Genomic DNA, 10,226 nt, shown 5'->3' on the forward strand with positions numbered 1-10,226 from the left:
CCTGTACCCATGCAGAACTCACTGACTTCATACATTTCACTACCAATTTCCATCCTGCTCTTAAATATACTTGGACCATCTCCGACATCTCCCTACCGTTTCTGGATCTCACCCATCTCCATCACAGGAGGCAGACTAGTGACCGACATCTACTACAAACCTACTGACTCCCACAACTATCTGGACTACACTTCTTCCCACCCTGTCTTCTGCAAAAAATCAATCCCCTACTCCCAATTCCTCCGTCTACGCAGCATCTGTGCCCAGGATGAGGTGTTTCACACTAGGGCATCAGAGATGTCCTCATTCTTCAGGAAGTCGGGCTTCCCCTCTTCCATTATAGATGAGGCTCTCACTAGGGCCTCCTCCATATCCCGCAGCTCCGCTCTTGCTCCCCCTCCCCCCATTCATAACAAGGACAGAGTTCCCCTTGTCCTCACCTTCCACACCATCAGCCAGCGTATACAACAAATTATCCTCCAACATTTTCATCACCTCCAACGGGATCCCCCTACTGGCCACATCTTCCCATCCCCTCCCCTTTCTGTTTTCCGCAGAGACCGTTCCCTCCGAAACTCCCTGGTCCACTTGTCCCTTCCAACCCAAACCACCCCCTCCCCAGGCACTTTCCCCTGCAACTGCAGGAAATGCAACATCTGTCCATTTTTCTCCCACCTCGACTCCATCCAAGGACGCAAACAGTCCTTCCAGGTGAGGCAGAGGTTCACCTGCACCTCCTCCAACCTCATCTATTGTATCCACTGTTCCAGATGTCAACTTCTCTACATCGGCGAGACCAAGAGCAGACTCGGCGATTGTTTCGCTCAACACCTCCGCTCAGTCCATCTCAACCAACCTGATCTCCCGGTGGCTCAGCACTTCAACTCCCCCTCTCATTCCCAATCTGACCATTCTGTCCTGGGCCTCCTCCATTGTCAGAGTGAGGCCCAGCACAAATTGGAGGAACAGCGCCTCATATTTCGCTTGGGCAGCCTACAACCCAGCGGTATGAACATTGACTTCTCTAACTTTAGATAGCTTCTCTGTCCCTCCCTTCCCCTTCCCCATCCCAGTTCTCCCACTGTCTTCCTGTTTCCACCTATATCCTTTCTTTGTCCCGCCCCCCCTGACATCAGTCTGAAGAAGGGTCTCGACCCGAATCGTCACACATTCCTTCACTCCTGAGATGCTGCCTGACGTGCTGAGTAGACTCAGGTTTTTTGATGCATGCATAGACAACACAACGTCATGCTTTGGAAAAATGCAAATTAGACTGTTTTCTAGGAATGGTTTGTGTTTTAAGTTTAGGTTAGGTTTATTATTACCACGTGTGCCAAGGTACAGTGAGAAGCTTTGTTTTGCAAACAGATCAGATATACCATACATAAATATAATCGGTTCAAACTCGTACAATAGGTAGAACAAAAGAGAAGATAGAGGGTGCAGAACATTGTTCTCAGTATTGTATGAGTTCATCCAGTTCCATGGATAGAGTCCTATGTCCTCGAAGGCGTAGAGGTGAATTGAACAGTGCCCTAGTCTATGGAGGGACTGTTCAGAATCCCGATAATGCAATGAGTCCGTCAGTCACAGTGCAACTGAGGTGCAGCTGAGGGAAAATGTAAACCCATGGTTCATCCACAACTTCAATCCCATGCTGTGTCTGGCCCCGTTAGTAGGAGGCACTGAAACATCCCCTTGCAGGGATCATAGTATCCATTGCTGCTGTGCTAAGCTTCAGAATCAGACATAGCTGTCATGTTCTCCACTCTTGTGAACACATTTTCTCACCAAGAAAACAGTCAAATAAAAGTGCAGATTACAACTTGTCCACCCTTTTCGGTTAATAGAACCATAGAGTCTTACAGTGTACAGATACAGCATGGAAACAAGCCCTTCAGCCCAACTTGCCCAAACCGGCCAACATGTCCCATCTGCACTAGTCCCACCTGCCTGCGTTTGGCCCATATCCCTCTAAACCTGTCCTATCCATGTACCTGTCTAAATGTTTCTAAAACGTTGCGATAATCCCTGTCACAGCTACCCCCTCTGGCAGCTCGTTCCATACACCTATCAACCTTTGTGTTTAAAAAGTTACCCCTCAGGTTCATATTAAATCTTTTCCCCCCTCACCTTTAACCTATGTCCTCTGGTGCTCAATTTCCCTACTCGAGGCAAGAGAATCTGTGCATCTTTCCGATCTGTTCCTCGCATGATTTGGTACACATTGATAAGATCACCCCTCCTCCTCCTCCAAGGAATGGGATCCTAGCCTGCTCAACCTGGTCAATGATGACCAGTATCATCTGTCAGCAGCCTCAGAGAGCCCCCCTCCAAGGAGACACATCTCATGCTGCTAGACAGCAGCAAAGGAAACATCGAACCTAGCTCAGGAGCTGCCAGCACAGCAGCAGCGATACCAGCTCGTAAATAAATGATAGGAGTCAATGTTTTCACTGCTGCTTACAAGTGGAGTGAGCAATGGTTGGCAAACAAACCTCTCCTGTGGGTGTGATCATGTATTGCAGTAATGTTGCAACAATGAATAGTTCATCACCCTGTAAGGATCCATTACAATCGACTTGACAGAGAGTGGGCTGATGGATTTCAATGCAATGGCCTTTGAGGAAGTCCTGTGTAAATGCATTGACATAGTCAATGGGTAATATTGGAGCCTCCCACACTGACTTCCCTCCTATCATAAGGTTCACGCTTCTTAAGTATTACATGACAATCATTCTTCAGGGAAAGGCAAACTGATAGAATGATTGATGATAAAATATCTACAAAAACAGTGAGATGACATTGAACTATTGAAGGATTATACAGCAGAGAGTTATAATACATCTATATGTTGGACACAGTGTACATTAGCTAGCACAACCCAGTTATTTTGATAGCTCTACTTGTACAAGCAAAGATGAGACCAGGTGCATGTAGTATCTAAAGAATGGGAAATAGGTTGAGAGTTGAGGCAAAACAAAACACACAAAGTGCCAGAGTTACTCAGCAGGTCAGGCAGCATATCTGGAGAACCTTTGATGGGTGCTGCTTTGGGTTGGGATCCTTCTTCAGACCGATTGTTAAGGGGAGGGGAGGGGATGGGAGGGGATGTGAGGGGAGGGGACGGGGGGGGGGGGATGAAACCTAGAAGAGAGGAGGGAAAGGACATAGATGAACAAGCGTGGCAGGTAAAATAGATGAACTCTATTAAAGCGTGGCAGGTAATAGATGAACATAGATGAGGGTTTTTCTTGATAGGCAGATCGTTGGACAGAGGCTGGAGATGAAGAAAAAGTGTGAGACAAGAGGAGTGAAGATGTGCACAACTTTAAAGGAGAAAGAGTGAGTGCGGAAATAGAACTGTAATTTGAGCAAAGTCTCTGAATTTATGTGCAAATCATTGTGCTTGGATGTAGAAAGTAGGTGTTGATTTGCAAGCCATGTGCACCCATGGAATTAAATACCTGAATAGACTTTAGACTTTAGAGATACAGCATGGAAACAGGCCCTTCAGACCACCAAGTCCGCACCGAACAATGATCGCCCTGTGCACTGGCACTATCCTATGCACTAGGGACAATTTATAATTTTACCAAAGCCAATTAACCTACAAACCTGTACGTCTTTGGAGTGTGGGAAGAAACCAGAGCACCCGGAGAAAACCCACGCAATCATGGGGAGAACATACAAACTCGGTACAAACAGTACCCGTAGTCAGGATCAAACCCGGGTCTCTGGCGCTGTGAGGCAGCAACTCTACAGTTCTGCCACTGTACTGCCCCTGCACCACTATGCCGCCTAGAAAGGTTATGGATCTAGGGCCACAGATTCATGGTCAATATGGAGAAGGTACAGGGATAATGTTTCAGGCGAGAGATCTTTGATCACAAATTCATAGGGGGAAACCAGCTGTGGTTAAAAGGATCTGCAAAAGTCAAGTCATTGCATGGAGACAATGGGGTCATATTACTTGAGTTTAGTTTAGATACAGTGAGGAAACAGGCCCTATGGCCTACTGAGTCTGCACCGACCAGCAATCACTGCATATTAACATTACCCAACACACACTTGGGACAATTTACATTTTTATACAAAACTAATCAACCTACAAACCTGTACGTCTTTGGAGTATGGGAGGAAACCGAAGATTTTGGAGAAAATCCACGCACGCACAGGGAAAAAGTACAATCTCCTTGCAGATAGTACCTGGGATCTGGGACCTAGGTGGGATCGAACCCAGGTCTCTGGCGCTGTAAGGCAGCAACTCTACCATTGCGCCACCATGCTGCCCCTCTGCATTGTAACAGTTTAGAAGCATTGAGCATGTTAAAGACGATGAAATACCATTAAAAAATGTAAGCTTTAATCAAAGGTGGTCCCAGATATTATAATACTGCAGGGGAGCACAGCGGTAGAGTTGCTGCCTTACAACACCAGAGACCCGGGATCAATCCAGACTGTGGGTGCTGTCTGTACGGAGTTTGTACGTTCTCTCTGTGACCGCTTGTGTTTTCTCCGGGTGCTCCGGTTTCCTCCCACACTCCAGAGACAAGCAGGTTTGTAGGTTAATCGGCTTTGGTAAAGATTGTAAATTGTCCCTTGTGTGTAGGACAGTGCTCGTGTGCGGGGTGATCGTTGGTCTGCGCGGACTCAGTGGGCTGAAGGGCCTGTATCTAAATTAAACTGAAGTAAAGTAAATACAGGCTTGGAAGGTTTGGGTGGATTGGGACAGAATCCAGTGGGAGAAGGGGACAGGCTTCGAGTGGGATAATTAGATGACTAAAACATGATCAGCGTTATAACAATTACTCGGCAAATCTACAATTAACGTTTGCGCACCATTAAGTTAATTCACGAGTCTCAGTAGTCACTTTTGTCACAAGATTGAGCAATGAGATAAAGCGCTGTTAAAAGACAAAGACAATTAAAACTGATTCGAGTCATTGCCTCACTGGACATCAAGCCAGACAACTAGTTAACAGTACACTGAATCACCACAAACTTTTAGCTTGCTTGACAGGAGAACAATTTGGGGAAGCTGGCTCTCAGTCTTTGATTGTTACCATCAGTGACAGTGGCACTTCAGCAGAAATCCCTCTTCAAACTCCTTTTTCGCCGATGGCCCTTTGAAGGGAAGTGAAATAAATTATTTCCATTTCCACCCTGCCTAACATAGAAAGTTCTCCACTTCCATTTATTCTTCTGATATACTGAACATTATTCTGATTAACTCTCAGTAATGATACTTCCTCTAACCATTGATTGCTGGAAACAGCTTCCTCCATTTACCTCCTTTAAACAGCTTCATTATTTTGAACCTCCATCAGATGTTACTCAGTGACAGGTTCCTGTCTCCCTTGCCTTGCTGCACAGTTGCTGCACAGTTGCTGCACAATACATTTGGAAATGGCTGCAATATTGCTGTACTGGGTCATGCCAATTTTCTTCTGCATAACCTCATTATCTAGTTTAGTTTTGTTTAGTTTAGCGATACAGGGTGGATACAGACCCTTTGCCCCACCGATTCCGTGCCGACCAGCGATTCCCGTACACTAGCACGATCCTACACACTAGGGACAATTTTTACCAAAGCCAATTAACCTACAAAACCTGTACGTCTTTGAAAAATGGCAAGAAACCAGAGCACCCGGGGAAAACCCAAGCGGTCACAGGGGGAATGTATAAAATCTGCACAGACCACACCCATAGTCAGGATCGAATCCGGGTCTCTGGCGTTATAAGTCAGCAACTCTAACTCTGCGCCACCGTGTTGCCCCTATTTCTGCAATAATGTGAAAGTCCGGCACCTCCAATGACTCACATAGAATGTCACATTATCCGATTGTCCTCTGAGTCCAGAATCATGCAGTCTTGGAAATCATGCAGTCTGAAGAAGGGTCTCGACCCGAAATGTCACCCATTCCTTCTCTCCAGAGATGCTGCCTGACCTGCTGAGTTACTCCAGCATTTTGTGTCCACCATGCAGTCTTGGAATTGTACAGCATGAAAGCAGGCTCTTCAGCCCAACTTCTCCATGCCAACCAACATGCCCTATCTAAGCTTGCTCCATATGCTTGTGTTTGATCCATATCCCTCTAATTTTTTCCTATCCGTGCACCTGTCCAAATTCCTTTAAGTATTGAAATTCTGCCTGCCTCTACAACTTCCTCTGGCAGCTCACTCCATGTATCAAACCAATCTCGGTGTGAAAAACCTTGTCTTTCAGATCCCCTTCTTAAAATTAGTCTCCTCTCACCTGAAACCTATCCCCTCTTCGACCATGGAAAAAAGAAAGCAACTCAAAATCCTATCTTATGCCCCTCATGATAAACCTCCATCGTGTTACCCCTCAACCTCCTTCCCTTCAGGGAAAACAGCCCCAGTCTATCCAATCCCTCCTTATAACTCAAGCCTTGTAATCCAGGCAAGTTCATGTCATAGTCTATCTTCCCCTCTTAACCCCATTCTCCTGCCTTCTCCCCACAAACTTTGACACCCTTCCTAATCAAGAAGTCAATCTCCACTTTAAAATACCCAATGACGGCTTCCACAGCATTTATGGCAATGTATTCCACTGATTTAACACCCTCTGACTAAACAAATTCCTCCTCATCTCCTTTGTAAAGGTATGTCCTTTCATTCTGAGGCTGTGTCCTCTGGTCCTAGACTCTCCCACTACTGGAAACATCCTCTCCACATCCACTCTATCCAGGCCTTTCACTATTTCGTGAATTTCAACGAGGTCCCCCCCCATCATCCTTCGAAACTCACACCCCCCTCATCCTTCGAAACTCACCCCCCCCCCCTCATCCTTCGAAACTCACAATGCTTGTGAATCTCTGACCATAAATGACATTGCTTAAATTAGCTCTGGGAAACAAAGTGTGAGAATCAATTGCCTGGACGGCAGTTGGTTAATCTTGATTACTACACAGTTAGTTTTGTAACAACTGAAAGAATCATGGAGAGATAAAGATAAGAGTGATGGACTGCCAAAGGGGAGAAGTTCAAAGAGCCAAAATAGGATTTTGACCCAAATTTACTGGGAAGATCAATGGATTAGTAGTGGGACAGTTTCAAATGAGAGTACAAAGCCAGTCTAAACTCCCATCAGGGAAATTAAGTGGTTGCATCAAAGGTTGCAATGATGAGATAAGGCAAAAACAAAAGTGAAACTTAGGACTTTGTGCTTGAATAAATATAAAGGAGGAAATTAGGACGGGTGAAGATTACAAGAGCCAAAATAAAATATGAAGAAAGAAAGAAAAGAAAGGAATTAAGCCGACAATTCTAAGCGTTAAAAAAAGCCAAATGAATTGTTCACGAGGACAGCATTGCTCAGGGATAAAACATCTAATTATGGAGCAGAAAGGCATGACAAGAGATAGCAAATTAATACCTTGTATGCATTTTTACAAAGAGCAGCTGAAATGAGAGCATAGGATTACTGGCAGATGATACAGAATAATTGCTGGGGATAATGTGCAAAAGGAATTGGCTCTGACAAAAAATTAGCAGGTCTCAAGATGGATAAGTTCCTAGGCCCTGCAAAATGCACTCAATGTCAGAGTACAAGGCACAACCATTCATTATAAACTATCAGATGAAAAGATAGAAAACTACTGATCCGAATTTTCCAATGGCAGACGTGGGAAGTGGGTGGTACCTTTGTCAGCATCGATGGAAGCTTAAAATTGCAAGGACAGACTAAATGATGAAGTGAAAGCGGAAAACAGGCAAAATGCTTTTAATTTAGATGAATGTGAGTACATCTGTTTGGAACAAGAAGAATAGAACAGAATAATTAGTTAATAGTGAAAAACTGGATGCAGTAGAGGTCTCAAAGGAACTTTGGAGTCCTTGGACAGATAATGTGATGCTTTGACACAGAAAATAATTAGAAAAGTGAATGGGTTGCCTGATATTTTATTTGTTCATTTACGAATGTAACTATTGGTAGCAAAGCCAGCATTTATTCCTATTTTGTGTTTCTCATTGAGAAATTGGTTGTGAATTGCTGTAGCCCTTCTGGTGAAAGTACTTGCACAGCCCTATCAGGCATGCTTCGTCGTGTTCATTGAAGAGCCGTGAATGGAATTGAATATAGTGCAATCATCAGCAGGTGTTCCTGGTTCTGACCTTATGAGGGAAGGAAGAGGCAGCTGATGATGTTTGCACTGATGGTACGGTCACAACGTGATCCAATAGCAACGCTTTGGAACAGGGATCATTGACTTTCATCAACCATGACAATTAACCATCTTCCTTGGTTACTGATAAGACTATAACCATTGAAATGTTTTTCCATTAATTCAGATTTTATTGCCAATCCTGAAGACACATTAAGTTTGGTTTGGTTTAGTTTAGTTTAGTTTAGTTTAGTTGTTTAGCTTTGTTTAGTTTAGTTTAGTTTAGTTTATTGTCTTGTGTATCGAGGTACAGTGAAAACCTTTCATGTTGCATGCTAACCAGTCAACGGAAAAACTATACATGATTACAAACAAGCCGTCCACAGTGCACAGAAACACGATAAAACGTATAACGTTTAGTACAAGATAAAGTCCAGTCGTCCAATTAAAGATAGTTCGAATGTCTCAAATGGGAGGTCAGGACCGCTCTCTAGTTGGTAATTGGATGGATCCATTGCCTGATAACAGCTGGGAAGAAACGGTCCCTGAATCTGGAGATGTGCCTTTTCACACCTCTGCACCTCATATGGTCAAAAATGCTGTTTTGATATCATGGGCATTTATTCTCATCTCGCCTCTGGAATTCACCTCTTTGGTTTGGTTTTGGAGCAAGACTGTGGTGAGATTTGAAATGCAGTGGTCCTGGCCTGACACGGACTCGTCATTGGTAAGTAAGTTAATGGCACAGTCGACAACTTCTCCTGAATTAATGCAGCAGTAATTAGCCAGACTGGATGTCCATTATTATTATTATCAGCAAATTTAGAGGATCTTTAGAACATATGATGATATAGGAGTGGGGATAGGTCATTTGACCTTTCGAGTGCTCACCTTCCACCTCAGTTCCTCTTCCATGCCTTGTTCCTAGATCCCTTGATTCCACTGGTGCTTTATTTGTTACATGTGCAGCTGCACACTGAAATTATCTTTGCACATTTACACATGCAGGCGCTGCCATTTTTTTTGGTGCCATTCCCAAAGTCCAAAGTCCGGTCTGCCCACGTACTCAGTCTACTGGAGCGGCTCCCGATCCAGGAAAGCACGAGAATCCTCTGTCGCCCAGGACCAGCTCGGCCCGCGAACCGACGTCCCCCTCCTCACCGGGGCCATCTTTGTGAATGGGAAGCAGCAAGAAATGTAACCACACTTGAAACATTGCCCTCTCCAAACAGGGCAACGTCAAAGCTGTACCATCACCTCTCGCAGGTGGACGGACATTAACTAACTGTATCTGTGTGCGTGCGTGTGTGCCTGTGCGTGTGCGCGTCAGTGTGTGTGTGTGTGCGCCTGTGTGCATGTGAGTGTGTGTGCATGTGTGTTTGTGTGTACGTATACACATTTTTTAAAATAATGAAACATAATGAATTGTAGAGTTATATTTGCTAAATGACAAACCATCTCCTATGCTCACAATGAGCCTTCAAAATTATAGACCCCACTGCAAGCCAATTCTCCCTCTCTACAACATGGAGCACTAATAATCAGGCTTGGGTACCCAGTTAATAATCCTCCACAGGCTTCTTTGCAAGTCTAATATCCTAACCATTAGGCAGTAATCAGTGAGGCAAGTGATGGAGTCAAAAAAGCCTCGTCCTCACAGTGCCAGAGACCCGGGATTGATCTTGACCTCTGGTGCCATCTGTGTGGAGTTTGCACATTCATCCTGCACCTCAGTAGGTCTAGTTTAGATGGGACACCTTGGCCAGTGTGGGCAAGTTGGGTATAGGAGCCTGTTTCCAAGCTGTATGACTCTCTGAGTACAGGTGTCAGGGATTACGGGGAAGAGGCAGGAGAATGGGGTTAAGAAGGAACAATAGATCAGCCATGACTGAATGGCAGAGTAGACTTGATGGGCCGAATGGCCAAATTCTGCTCTTATAACTTATGCACTTATGAACTTATGATTTTGTACACTTCTATCAGATCACCCATTGACCTCTCGCGCTCTAAGGAATAAAGTCGTAGCCTGCTCAACCTCTCCCTATAGATCAAGCCCTCGATTCCTTGCAACATCCTCGTAAATATTCACTGCAC

The sequence above is a fragment of the Rhinoraja longicauda genome, chromosome 11 (assembly GCF_053455715.1).
Source record: "Rhinoraja longicauda isolate Sanriku21f chromosome 11, sRhiLon1.1, whole genome shotgun sequence".
Taxonomy (NCBI): domain Eukaryota; kingdom Metazoa; phylum Chordata; class Chondrichthyes; order Rajiformes; family Arhynchobatidae; genus Rhinoraja; species Rhinoraja longicauda.